The sequence below is a fragment of the Oryx dammah genome, unplaced genomic scaffold (genome assembly GCF_014754425.2).
Source record: "Oryx dammah isolate SB20612 unplaced genomic scaffold, SCBI_Odam_1.1 HiC_scaffold_2, whole genome shotgun sequence".
Lineage (NCBI taxonomy): Eukaryota > Metazoa > Chordata > Mammalia > Artiodactyla > Bovidae > Oryx > Oryx dammah.
Window position 1 is genome coordinate 42219808 of NW_024070186.1, and position 15114 is coordinate 42234921.

The window sequence follows — 15114 nt, forward strand, 5'->3', positions numbered from 1 at the left end:
TCTAGAACTCACAGGTTTCAGTAGCTGAGGCATGTGGGCTCAGCAGTTGCAGTTCCCGGGCTCTAGAGCACAGGCTCAATAGTTGTGGTACATGGGCTTAATTGCTCTGAGGCATGCGGAATCTTCCCAGCTCAGCAATCAGACCCACATCTCCTGCCTTGGCAGGTGGATTCTTTACAATCAAGCCACCAAGTGAAGTGGAATGAAGTGAAGTCACTCAGTCATGTCTGACTCTTTGTGACCCCATGGACTGTAGCCCACCAGGCTCCTCCATCCATGGAATTTTCCAGGCAAGAGTACTGGAGTGGGTTGCCATTTCCTTCTCCAGGGGATCTTCCTGACCCAGGGATTGAACCCGGGTCTTCTGCATTTCAGGCAGACGCTCTACCGTTTGAGCCAACAGGGAAGCTCTCAAGTCACCAAGGAAGCCCCCAAAGCACTAATTTGAAAAAATACATGCATCACAATGTTCATAGCAACATTATTTACAATTGCCAGTATATGGAAACAACCTAAGTGTCTATCAACATATACATGGATAAAGAAAATGTAAGATATACATTATATTCAGTTCAGCTCAGTTCAGTTGCTCAGTTGTATCCGACTGTTTGCGATCCCATGAACCACAGCACTCCAAGCCTCCCTGTCCATCACCAACTCCCGGAGTTTCCCCAAACTCATGTCCATGTAGTTGGTGATGCCATCTAACCATCTCATCCTCTGTCATCCCCTTCTCCTCCTGCCCTCAATCTTTCCCAACATCAGGGTATTTTCCAATGAGTCAACTCTTCAGCATTAGATGGCCAAAATACTGGAGTTTCAGCTTTAACATCAGTCTTTCCAATGAACACTCAGGACCGATTTTCCTTAGGATGGACTGGTTGGATCTCCTTGCAGTCCAAGGGACTCTCAAGAGTCTTCTCCAACACCACAGTTCAAAAGCATCAATTCTTCGGTGCTCAGCCCTCTTTATAGTCCAACTCTCACATCCATACATGACCACAGGAAAAACCATAGCCTTGACTAGATGGATCTTTGTTGGAAAAGTAATGTCTCTGCTTTTGAATATACTATCTAGGTTGGTCATAACTTTCTTCCAAGGAGTAAGCAGCTTTTAATTTCATGGCTGTAGTCACAATCTGCAGTGATTTTGGAGCCCCAAATAATAAAGTCTGCCACTGTTTCCACTGTTTCCCCATCTATTTCCCATGAAGTGATGGGACCGGATGCCATGATCTTAGTTTTCTGAATGTTGAGCTTTAAGCCAACTTTTTCACTCTCCTCTTTCACTTTCATCAAGAGGCTCTTTAGTTCTTCTTTACTTTCTGCCATAAAGGTGGTGTAATTTGCATATCTGAGGTTACTGATATTTCTCCCGACAATCTTGATTCCATCTTGTGCTTCATTCAGCCCAGCGTTTCTCATGATGTACTCTGCATATAAGTTAAATAAGCAGGGTGACAATATACAGCCTTGATGTACTCCTTTTCCTATTTGAAACCAGTCTGTTGTTCCATGTCCATTCCTAACTGTTGCTTCCTGACCTGCATACAGGTTTCTCAAGAGGCAGGTCAGGTGGTCTGGTATTCCCATCTCTTGAAGAATTTTCCACAGTTTATTGTGATCCACACAGTCAAAGGCTTTGGCATAGTCATATTACATTATGTGTATATAATATAATACTACTTAGCCATAAAAAAAGAAAGCAGAAGCATGGATGGACTTGGAGGGTGTTATGCTCAGTGAAATAAGTCAGAAAAAGACAAATACTTCATGGTATCGTTTACATGTGGAAACTAAAAAATACTACAAACTAGTAAATAAAACAAAAAACAGACACATATATAGAGAAAAAGCTAGTGGTTTGAAATGAGTAGAGGGGAGTAGTATAGGGTAATTCAGGCATAAGAAAATGAAACATACAAACTATTAGATATAAAAGAAGCTACAATGGCATATTGTACAACATTATGGCAAGAATATTGGCAAATATAGCCAATATTTGATAACAACTGTAAATGGGGTATAAACTGAAAAACACAAGAAGAAAAAAGTCACTGCAGATAAAATAATCAAATTGTATAGTACCAGTAATGACACATCTGTTCCTGAAAGGGCTAAGCTCAGACAATGCTCAGACCACACTCGGATATGGACAAAGACTGGTTTCTCTCTGTAAATTGCAAGTAGTGGAGGGGGCATGTCACAGCATGAATGCAGTCTTACTCTGTGTCTTCTCTGCTGAGCACTGAGCTCGCCTCTGTATTTTGCAAAGTCAATGATTGTATTTTAGATTTTTCAAAATAGGCAAGAATGTAAGAAAGGTAACACAAAATCAGTATTGAGTTTAAAACATCTGGTTTCAACATTTTAGTGAAAAGTATAAAGAAGAACATATCCAAGCATATTTTTTTCTTTCCTTTTCAATGAGTCAGGGTGGGAGGGGGGAGAGATAACAATCAATGTGTCAGACTTATAAGTAGTGACTAATGAAGAATTATGTAATTGCTAAGCTTGTATAGTTTTTGAACAAAATAAAGCATTTTCACGTTGATAGATCTATTCAGTTTCTTTCAAATATAATGAGTGAAGATTAGGTATTTTCTAATTTTAAATGAATAGAGGAATCAATGTTTGTCATACATGATATTATAAACCACATGCAGATTAGCAAATGGTAGGCAAATCTTGTACTATATTTATCCTCTCCTGGTTTAATAACTGACCTCTACTAGGCTTTTTTTTCCAGTAGAGTCTATTCTAGTAAACCATAGACTTAAGAAGGATTTTTCAAAATAGATACAGCATTAAAATGCAAGGAAAAATATTCACCAAAGTTCTAGGACCTACTGGGAGAATGTTAATACTTTATATCCCAAAGCATTAAAAGAATGTATCTCAATAACAAAAGCGGTATTGAGTTAAATTAATTTAAGAAACAAATGTTGTTCAACATTTCATGTAGAAAAATGAATATATAACTTTGCTCCATTGAGTTAAATAACAGACACCACTGCTGCTGCTGCTGCTGCTAAGTTGCTTCAGTCATGTCCGACTCTGTGCAACCCCACTACTCACGACTATATGAATATGGATAACTTATTTATGCTTTCTATGCCTTGGTTTTCACTTTGTAGACCAGGTTCCATAATATAATATACTATATAGAGTTATTGTGAGGATTAGATGAAATCAACATGGAAAGTCTTACAACCTATACATAATAATAATTCAATTAACAGTGTCTTTAAGATAACATGGCGGGGTGGGGGGAAGCCCACATTTCACAGCTACAGACTAAAAATTTTAGCTTCTCCTTATACCAGCATTATAACCTTGCACAAATTACCTCTCTGCATTTAGTTTACTTATTTACAGAATAAAGTAAAAGTATCTAGCACACAGCATTGTTTTCAGTAGTCAGCAAATGCATTTAGTAGGTACCAACAAGGTATTATACATGTATATGTATAAATTCATGAAACTGAAAAAATATGCAATTATAAAAATTATGTTTAGACTTTTACATTCTAAACTTAAAATTACATTTTAAAGTATTTTAAATGTTAGTGTATCATTTTTAGCATATATAATATTTTTCTACCAATCATTAATAGAGGTAAAAATTAAATAACCTAATTAAAATGGAATAATTCAGTATTGAAAACGTTTCTCCAACTGGTAAAGAAATAGATGAGGGTTTAGCTTAATGATTTTTCCCCAGAGGTTTCTTACATATTTGTTAATTCAGCAACAAAAACAAATGGATAAGAAGAAAGTAAAGACTGCAATGCCACATCTTTCTTTGTATACGAATCATGGCATGTTGCTTCAGATATTGAGGGTCTTGGCTGTGGTGCTCAGTGTTGGCTTGCTAAGTAGCTGAGACTCCATTCAAGGAGAGACTCCATTCTGCTCACGTGCATCATCACCCATGCTGCTCCCTCAAAGTGTGGTGTGCCAGGTTTCAGGGTGTCTGCTTTGAACAGCACCTATGATTTTATAAAGTGTCCAAGCAAACCCACAAATTTGGATGGAGCATTTTGTTTTTTACATCTTAGCAAGCAGCTATTCAGATCCATGCATATTCTTGGAGGTAAATGCTGATAAGAAATATGATAATCCCAGACCATTGTAATGGAAAGAACCAAACCAGCCCAATTGATGAATTTTACATTTTATTGATTTGGCCCAACAAATCATATTTATAAATGACTTTGAATTATTTTCTGTGATGGTGATTCTCAAACATATTCAAACCAGGGCCACTTCAACAAGGGCAACTGATATTTTCAGACTAGCAAAAATGGAATATATGCTTGTTTCCCATTTAGAAATAATTTATTCCTGTTGTTCTGATAGGTATGGCCCATTAGTAGCTTTTAAAGTCCTAACCTCAATTTCAGAGTCTCTTTCTGCTAAGTGATTCAACTCATCACTTCCCAGTTATTTGTCCTGAAACCCCACTTGGTGGTGACCCTGTTTTATATATTTCCATCTCATATACTTGGGCTTCCCTCATCGTTCAGGCTGTAAAGAACCTGCCTACAATGCAGGAGTCAGGGTTCGATCCCTGGGTGGGGAAGATCCCCTAGAGAAGGGAATGACAACCCACTCCAGTATTCTTGCCTGGAGAATTACATGGACAGAGAAGCCTGGCGGCTTTTGGTCCATGAGGTCACAAAGAGCTGGACACAACTGAGAGACAAGCACTTTCACTTATAAAAAAAAAAAACAACTCATGCGCATCTTTTGTTTTGCTTTAAACAATCTCCTTGGTTCTGCTCCCAGAGATCAACTAACACAAATGCCATATTGGTTTTTTTAATTTGAAGCCCACAGGGGGCTCTTCTAATTTTCCCCTCTGCCAGTAGATGCTGGCAGTAGATGCTCCCACTTCCTGGAACGTTTTTCTTCAGAAGCGTCTTTATCACAATTTCTTCTGCCCAGTATCCCACTTGTTTGTGTTAATATCTTAGCTTCCCACTGAATAGAAAGCCATTTGGGAAATAGGAACAAGATCTTGTGCATCTTTTTCCCAGCATTATCCTGGCATATATATGGCAATCAGTATATAAATGTTGTTAGCGAACCCTTCTGGAGAAGGCAATGGCACCCCACTCCAGTACTTTTGCCTGGAAAATCCCATGGACGGAGGAGCCTGGTAGGCTGCAGTCCATGGGGTCGCTAGAGTCGAACACGACTGAGCGACTCCACTTTCACTTTTCACTTTCCTGCATTGGAGAAGGAAATGGCAACCCACTCCAGTGTTCTTGCCTGGAGAATCCCAGGGACGGGAGAGCCTGGTGGGCTGCCGTCTATGGGGTCGCACAGAGTCGGACACGACTGAAGCGCCTTAGCAGCAGCAGCAGCAGCAGCAGCGAACCCTTCAAACCAACATAGTTCTTTAACAATAATTTTCCCCTTGATAAATTTTGATTCCCCTAAAGGGGTTTACTAGAATGTTCCTTGAAGAGAAAAACACTTTCAAGTGTTCCTTACTAATGCCATAGATCCTAATATCACTTACATAATATACTATCTCCATTATCCAACTTCGTGAACTTATGTGAAGACTAAATCAAATGGCTATTCTTAAACTATGAGTTTCAAAGAAGTGATTCTGGACATAGTCAGAGGGTTTTGTTGTTGTTATTTAGATAATCATAAAATGTGTTTGTTTTTGTTATGAAGAAATCACAAAATGTATTATTTAGATAATTCCTATTTAAAATATATACCATGCATTTCTAACTTGGGAGCAACACCAAAGTATTTGCAAGTGTTCTGATCTGGATCCTGAAAATGGGTTGCATAGTCATATTTACAGAGCAGTGTTGTTTTAGCATGCTCATGTGCCAGATGCTATGTTTATTTTCCTCTTGTTAATTAGAGAGAAAGTAAATGCATGTATTTTCTGTCTCGGAACACTTTTTCTTTTGATTCTGTAAAAATCTCATTATATTTTTGTATTACAGATTCAAGAATAATCACTGTCAGAAAAATGGTAATGAGCACCTTAACAACTTTCTGTCACATTTAATTTGGCTTTTCTGCCATTGTTTTTCATGCTGAAGTAATAAAAGATTCTAAACTCAGCAGAATTTTATGCAAGATCAATGATATGCTTTTTAAAAGCACCTTTTAGATGGTCTAATGGTATGGACTTCAAGGAAGGGCGAGAAGTTCTGAGTTTTACCATTAACTTTTACCCTAATATTTTCTTTAATGTATTTTTAGAAATTGGGTAAATATTTGCCCTGTGTGGTTAAGTTTTCACAAACTTATAGCATTAAAAAACAATGTCTTATAATGATCTTATTGAGAATTTGTAGGCAAAAGGTGTGATTGATATACATATATATTTATCCATATGCATTATAACAATTTTCCCTAATTAATTTTTATTGGTGTATAGTTGATTTATAATTTTCCATTGATTTCTGCTATACAGTAAAGTGAATCAGTTTTGCATATGCATATATCCACTTGTTTTTAGATTCTATTCCCATTTAGGTCATTATAGAGCCTTGAGTAGAGTTCCACATGCTATTGTAAAAGGTTTATATTAGTTATACACTATATATATAGTAGTATGTATATGTCAGTCTAAATATCCCAATTTATCCCTCCTTTCCCTTACCTCTTGGTAACTGTAAGTTTTTTTTCTATATTGGTGACTCCATTTCTGTTTTGTAAATATGTTCATTTATACCATTTTTTTAGATTCCCCATATAAGCAATATCATCAGAGAAGGGATTTATCCTTCTCTGTCTGACTTACTTCACCCAGTATAACAGTCTCTAGGTCAATCCAGGCTGCTGCAAATGACATTATTTCGTTCTTTTTCATAGGTAAGTGATATTCCATATATATATATATATATATATGTACCACAGTTTATTCATTCCTCTGTCCATGGACATTTACACTGCTTCCATGTCCTGGCTCTTGTAAACAGAACTAAACATTGGGGTGCAGGTATCTTTTCAAATTATACTCTTCTCTGGATATATGCACAGGAGTAGGGTTCGGATCATATGGTATTTCTATAGTTAGCTTTTTAAGGTACCTCCATACAGTTCTCCATAATGGATGACCCAATTTACAGTCCATCAACAGTGTATGAGTGTTCCCTTTTCTTCACACCCTCTTCAGCATTTATTGTTTGTAGATTTTCTGATGATGACCATTCTAACTGGAATAAGGTTAGAATGAGGTTATAAAACCTCATTATAGTTTTTATTTGCATTTCTTTAATAATTAGTGATGCTGAGCATCTTCTCATGCACTTCTTGGCCATCCTTACGTCTTTGGAAAAATGTCTATTTGGATCTTCCACCCATTTTTTGATCAGGTTGTTTGGGGATTTTTTTATATTCAGCTGCATGAGTGGGGCTCCAAGTGGTACAGTGGTAAAGTATCTGCCTGCCAATACAGGAGATGCCAGGGACTCAGGTTCAATCCTTATGTCAGGAAGATTCCCTGGAGTAAGAAATGGCAACCCACTCCTTTATTCTTGCTTGAAAAATTCCATGGGCAGAAGAGCCTGATGGGCTGTAGTCCATACTATTAGACCATCTAAAAGGTGTTTAAAAAAGCATATCATTTAATCTATAGATTGCTTTGAGTACTATACTCATTTTCACTATATTGATTCTTCCAATCCACAAACATGGTATATTTCTCCATCTATTTGTGTCCTCTTTAATTTCTTTCATCAGTGTTTTATAGTTTTCTATATATAGGTCTTTTGTTTCTTTAGGTAGATATATTCCTAAGTATTTTATTCTTTTCATTGCAATGGTGAATGGAATTGTTTCCTTAATTTCTCTTTCTGTTTTCTCATTGTTCATGTATAAGAATGCAAGGGATTTCTGTGTGTTAATTTTATATCCTGCACCTTTACTATATTTATTGATTAGCTCTAGTAATTTTCTGGTGGATCATCAAAAAAGCAAGAGAGTTCCAGAAAAACATCTATTTCTGCTTTATTGACTATGCCAAAGCCTTTGACTGTGTGGATCACAATAAACTGTGGAAGATTCTGAAAGAGGTGGGAATACCAGACCACCTGACCTGCCGCTTGAGAAACCTATATGTAGGTCAGGAAACAACAGTTAGAACTGGACATGGAACAACAGACTGGTTCCAAATAGGAAGAGGCGTACATCAAGGCTGTATATTGTCACCGTGCTTATTTAACTTCTATGCAGAGTACATCATGAGAAACCCTGGGCTGGAAGAAGCACAAACTGGAATCAAGATTGCCAGGAGAAATATCAATAACCTCAGAAATGCAGATGACACCACCCTTATGGCAGAAAGTGAAGAAGAACTAAAGAGCCTCTTGATGAAAGTGAAAGAGGAGAGTCAAAAAGTTGGCTTAAAGCTCAACATTCAGAAAACTCAGATCATGGCATCCGGTCCCATCACTTCATGGGAAATAGATGAGGAAACAATGGAAATGGTGTCAAACTTTATTTTTGGGGGCTCCAAAATCACTGCAGATGGTGATTGCAGCCACGAAATTAAAAGATGCTTACTCCTTGGAAGGAAGGTTATGACCAACCTAGACAGCATATTGAAAAGCAGAGACATTACTTTGCCAACAAAGGTCCACCTAGTCAAGGCTATGGTTTTTCCTGTGGTCATATATGGATGTGAGAGTTGGACTGTGAAGAAAGCTGAGTGTCGAAGAATTGAGGCTTTTCAACTGTGGTGTTGGAGAAGACTCTTGAGAGTCCCTTGGACTGCAAGGAGATCCAACCAGTCCATTCTAAAGGAGATCAGTCCTGGGTGTTCACTGGAAGGACTGATGCAAAAGCTGAAACTCCAGTATTTTGGCTACCTCATGTGAAGAGTTGACTCATTGGAAAAGACTCTGATGCTGGGACGGATTGGGGGCAGGAGGAGAAGGGGACGACAGAGGATGAGATGGCTAGATGGCATCACCGACTTGATAGACATGAGTTTGAGTAAACTCTAGATGTTGGCGATGGACAGAGAGGCCTGGCATGCTGTGATTCATGGGGTCTCAAAGAGTCGGACGCAACTGAGCGACTGAACTGAACTCATGTTTCTGGTGGAATCTTTAGGGTTTTCTATGTAGAGGATCATGTCATCTGCAAACGGTGAGTTTTACTTCTTTTTTTCCAATCTGGATTCCTTTTATTTCTTCTCCTATTCTGAGTGCTGTGGCCAAAACTTCCAAAACTATGTTGAATAGTAGTGGGCACCCTTGTCTTGTTCCTGACTTTAGGGGAAATACTTTCAGTTTTTCACCATTGAGGATAATGTTTGTGGTGGGTTTGTTATATATAGCTTTTATTATGTTGAGGTATGTTCCTTCTATTCCTGCTTTCTGGAGGTTTTTATTTTTTTTTATCATAAATGGATGTTGAATTTTGTCAAAGGCTTTCTCTGCGTCTATTGAGATAATCATATGGTTTTTATCTTTTAATTTGTTAATGTGGTGTATAATGTTAAATGACTAGCAGATATTGAAGAATCCTTGCATCCCTGGAATAGAACTCACTTGGTCATGATGTATGATCTTTTTAATATGTTGTTGGATTCTATTTGCTAAATTTTGTTAAGGATTTTTGCATTTATGTTCATCAGTGATATTGGCCTGTCGTTTTCTTTCTTTGTGGCATCTTTGTCTGGTTTTGGTATTAGGTTGATAGTAGCCTCATAGAATGAGTTTGGAAGTTTACCTTTCTCTGCAATTTTCTGAAAGAGTTTGAGTAGGATAGGTGTTAGCTCTTCTCTAAAATTTTTGGTAGAATTCAGCTGTGAAGCCATCTGCTCATGGACTTTTGTTTGCTGGAAGCTTTCTGGTTACAGTTTCCATTTCTGTGCTTGTGATGGGTCTGTTAAGGTTTTCTATTTCTTCCTGGTTCTGTTTTGAAAAGTGGTACTTTTCTAAGAATTTGTCCATTTCTTCCAAGTTGCCCATTTTATTGGCATATAGTTGCTGATAGTAGTCTCTTATGATCCTTTGTATTTCTGTGTTATCTGTTGTGATTTCTCCATTTTCATTTCTAATTTTGTTGATTTGATTCTTCTCCCTTTGTTTCTTGATGAGTCTGGCTAATAGTTTGTCAATTTTATTTATCTTCTCAAAGACCAGCTTTTAGTTTTGTTGATTTTTGCTATGGTCTCTTTTGTTTCTTTTGCATTTATTTCTGCGCTAGCTACCAAAGGTATTTTTCAGAGAACTAGAACAAATGATTTCACAATTTGTATGGAAATACAAAAAACCTCGAATAGCCAAAACAATCTTGAGAAAGAAGAATGGAACTGGAGGAATCAACCTGCCTGACTTCAGGCTCTACTACAAAGCTACAGTCATCAAGACAGTATGGTACTGGCACAAAGACAGAAATATAAATCAATGGAACAAAATAGAAAGCCCAGAGATAAACCCATGCCCTTATGGACACCTTATCTTAGACAAAGGAGGAAAGAATATACAATGGAGAAAATACAATCTCTTTAACAAGTGGTGCGGGGAAAACTGGTCAACCACTTATAAAAGAATGAAACTAGAATACTTTATAACACCATACACAAAAATAAACTCAAAATGGATTAAAGATCTAAACGTAAGACCAGAAACTATAAAACCCTAGAGAAAAACATAGGCAAAACACTCTCAAACATAAATCACAGCAGGATCTTCTATGACCCACCTCCCAGACTAATGGAAATGAAAGCAAAAATAAACAAATGGGACCTAATTAAACTTAAAAGGTTTTGCACAATGAAGGAAACTATAAACAAGGTGAAAAGACAGCCTTCAGAATGGGAGAAAATAATAGCAAATGAAGCAACTGATAAGAATTAATCTCAAAAATATACAAGCAACTCCTACACCTCAATTCCAGAAAAATAAATGACCCAATCAAAAAATGGGCAAAAGAATTAAACAGGCATTTCTCCAAAGAAGACATAGAGATGGCTGACAAACACATGAAAAAGATACTCAACATCACTCATTATCAGAGAAATTGAAATCAAAACCACAATGAGGTACCATTTCACGCCAGTCAGAATGGCTGCTATCCAAAAGTCTACAAGCAATAAATGCTGGAGAAAGTATGAAGAAAAGGGAACCTTCTTACACTGTTGGTGGAAATGCAAACTAGTACAGCCACTATGGAGAACAGTGTGGAGATTCCTTTAAAAACTGGAAATAGAACTGGCATACAACCCAGCAATCCCACTGCTGGGCATACACACTGAGGAAACCAGAACTGAAAGAGACACGTGTACCCCAATGTTCATCGCTGCACTGTTTACAATAGCCAGGGCATGGAAGCAACCTAGATGTCCATCAGCAGATGAATGGATAAGAAAGCTGTGGTACATATACACAATGGAGTATTACTCAGCCATTAAAAAGAATACATTTGAATCAGTTCTAATGAGGTGGATGAAACTGGAGCCTATTATACAGAGTGAAGTAAGCCAGAAAGAAAAGCACGAATACAGTATGCTGCTGCTAAGACGCTTCAGTTGTGTCCAACTCTGTGCGACCCCATAGATGGCAGCCCACCAGGCTCCCCCGTCCCTGGGATTCTCCAGGCAAGAACACTGGAGTGGGTTGCCATTTCCTTCTCCAATGCATGAAAGTGAAATGTGAAATTGAAGTCGCTCAGTCGTGTCTGACTCTAAGCGACCCCATGGACTGCAGTCTACCAGGCTCCTCCGTCCATGGGATTTTCCAGGTAAGAGTGCCAGAGTGGGTTGCCATTGCCTTCTCTGATACAGTATACTAATGCATATATATGGAATTTAGAAAGATGGTAATGATAACCCTATATGCAAGACAGCAAAAGAGACACAGATGTATAGAACAGTCTTTTGGACTTTGTGGGAGAGGGTGAGGGTGGGATGGTTTGTGAGAATGGCATTGAAACATGTATATTATCATATGTGAAATGAATTGCCAGTCCAGGTTCGATGCATGATACAGGATGCTCGGGGCTGATGCACTGGGATGATCCAGAGGGATGGGATGGGGAGGGAGGTGGGAGGGGAGTTCAGGATGGGGAACACATGTACACACATGGCAGATTCATGTCAGTGAATGGCAAAACCACTACAATATTGTAAAGTAATTAGCCTTGAATTAAAATAAATAAATTTATATTATTTTTTAAAAGTATATGATTTATTCTGCATAGAATTCTGCTGACTTTAGAGTCTTTTATTATTTCTTCAGTATGAAAAACAATGGCAGTCTATGAATGAGCTGATTGTATATTTTGGAGATTAATCCCTTATTGGTTGCTTATTTGCAAATATTTTCTCTCATTCTATGGGTTTTTTTTTTTTCATTTTGTTTATGATTTCCTTTGTTGCATTACAGCATTTAAATGGTCTTGTGAATTTTCAGAAACATTTGCTTACTAGTTACTTCCTTTGATATTTTAAAATAGTAATAATAAGAAAATGTCAGCTTTGCTGAAAATATTATTCTCTAAGTATTTTCTAATCTTCTTGCTATATACGTACTATATCAATTTTCTCCATCCATTAATCTAAACTTAATCCTAACTGATCACCGCTCATTTATTTACTATAATAATTAAATTAACTTGAAATCTAGTTGGGAATCTATATCTCACACTAGAAAGAGGCATGAAAACTATTACCGATGTAAGAAAATTTAAACCAACAACAGTGTCATTACAAATGGGAAGTAAAGAAAGAGTTTAGTTTTCTTTTCAGAGAGGAAAGACACTGAATTTCATAATTAGGCAAACTGAATGCTTTATATTTTAATAGGAAATACAATGCTAATTATTTGTAGATCATGCTTAGAAATTGTGTACAATTTATTTATTTGTCATGGCTACAGAGCTTCTTTTAGTGGCTTCTTTGGTAGTCCAGTGGTTAAGAATCCACCCTGCAATGCAGTTTGATCCCTGGTCCAGGAAGATCCCACATGCCATGGGGCAACTAAGCTCATGCATCACAACTACTGAGCCCTCCCTCTAGAAACCACAAACTGCAACTACTGAGCCCATGTGTTTCAGCTACTGAAGCCCACACAGCCTAGAGCCTCTGCTTTGCAACAAGAGAAGCCCTTGCAATAAGCCAAGACACCTCAGCCACAGAGTGGTTCTCGCTTCCTGCAACTAGAGAAAGACTGCATGCAGCAAGAAAAACTCAGAACATCCAAATAATAACAATTAAAATTTAAAAAAAGAAGAAAGAGTTTCTTTTAGAAAGAATACTATGAATGGCAGGGATTATCAGTTTGTATCTCTCTGTGGTGGCAGTGAATATTGATGTTTTTCTCTGTTATCAGCTCTTGTAATGACCATGAAACAATGGAATGATTGAGTAAATCATTATCTTTGTTTTCTTTTGTCTTTTGATGAAAACTCTGAATACATGCATTATTTTTGCTACCTTTTATTTTCTGTCATCTCCTCCCTTTCTCAATTCATCTTAAGTGACAGTTTACTTATTTGAGGCTGAATATATTTGTCCAGGTTATCTTGCTTGGTTTTTTCATGTCATGATAAAAAAGTTCATCTGTGGTCTAATAATATCTGAAGAAAGCCTAGTTACATTCAATAAGTATTTTTTTAATTGTTGGAAAGAGTTTTAAGAGTCAAATACTATAGAAAAAACTTCTGTTTCTAAGGAAATGTCCTTATGCTAGAAGAACTTGACATTCATACACAATGAATTTGAATACAGTAATTATTTCTAGGAGAAAAAATAGGGAGATGATGACATGAAATTTATCACTAGAGACATAGATAATCAGTATGAAGTCTGACATTTTGAAAATACTGTCTCTTATATTTCTAGGGTTTACTTCTTTATTAAAGGATGTTTTGGGTGAAAAAAATAAAGATGAATAAAAAGGTTATGGTATGAAATCAGTTCAGTCACTCAGTTCAGTTTAGTCACTCAGTCGTGTCCGACTCTTTGCGACCCCATGAATCGCAGCACGCCAGGCTTCCCTGTTCATCACCATCTCCCAGAGTTCACTCAGACTCACGTCCATCGAGTCCGCGATGCCATCCAGCCATCTCATCCTCGGTTGTCCCTTTCTCCTCCTGCCCCCAATCCCTCCCAGTATCAGAGTTTTTTTCCAATGAGTCAACTCTTCTCATGAGGTGGCCAAAGTACTGGAGTTTCAGCTTTAGCATCATTCCTTCCAAAGAAATCCCAGGGTTGATCTCCTTCAGAATGGACTGGTTGGATCTCCTTGCAGTCCAAGGGACTCTCAAGAGTCTTCTCCAACACCACAGTTCCAAAGCATCAATTCTTCTGTGCTCAGCCTTCTTCACAGTCCAACTCTCACATCCATACATGACCACAGGAAAAACCATAGCCTTGACTAGATGGATCTTTGTTGGCAAAGTAATGTCTCTGCTTTTGAATATGCTCATGTCTAACTCTTTGTGAACCCATGGACTGCAGCATGCCAGGCCTCCCTGTCCATCACCAACTCCTAAGTTTACACAAACTCATGTCCACTGAGTCAGTGATGCCATCCAACCATTTCATCCTCTGTTGTCCCCTTCTCCTCCCACCTTCAATCTTTCCCAGCATCAGGGTCTTTTCCAATGAGTCAGCTCCTCACATCAGGTAACCAAAATACTGGAGTTTCAGCTTCAACATCAGTTCTTCCAATGAACACCCAGGACTGGTCTCCTTTAGGATGGACTGGTTGGATCTCCTTGCAGTCCAAGGGACTCTCAAGAGTCTTCTCCAACACCACAGTTCAAAAGCATCAATTCTTCGGCACTCAGCTTTCTTTATGGTCCAGCTCTCACATCCATACATGACTACTGGAAAAAGCATAGCCTTGACTAGATGGACCTTTGTTGGCAAAGTAATGTCTCTGCTTTTGAATATGCTCTCTAGGTTGGTCATAACTTTCTTTCCAAGGAGTAAGCGTCTTATAATTTCATGGCTGCAGTCACCATCTGCAGTGATTTTGGAGCCCCCCAAAATAAAGTCTGTCACTGTTTCCACTGTTTCCCCATCTATTTCCCATGAAGTGATGGGACCAGATGCCAAAATCTTAGTTTTGTGAATGTTGAGCTTAAGCCAACTTTTTGACTCTCCTCTTTCAC

The 15114-nt window shown here is 37.9% G+C and overlaps 1 non-coding gene across 1 annotated transcript; it reads right to left on the reverse strand.

Moving 5' to 3' along the window:
* Positions 1 to 333: 333 nt before the first annotated feature.
* Positions 334 to 406, reverse strand: TRNAF-GAA. The gene has a single exon. It is a non-coding gene; the product is annotated as a tRNA-Phe (tRNA).
* Between the last annotated feature and the right edge of the window lie 14708 nt (positions 407 to 15114).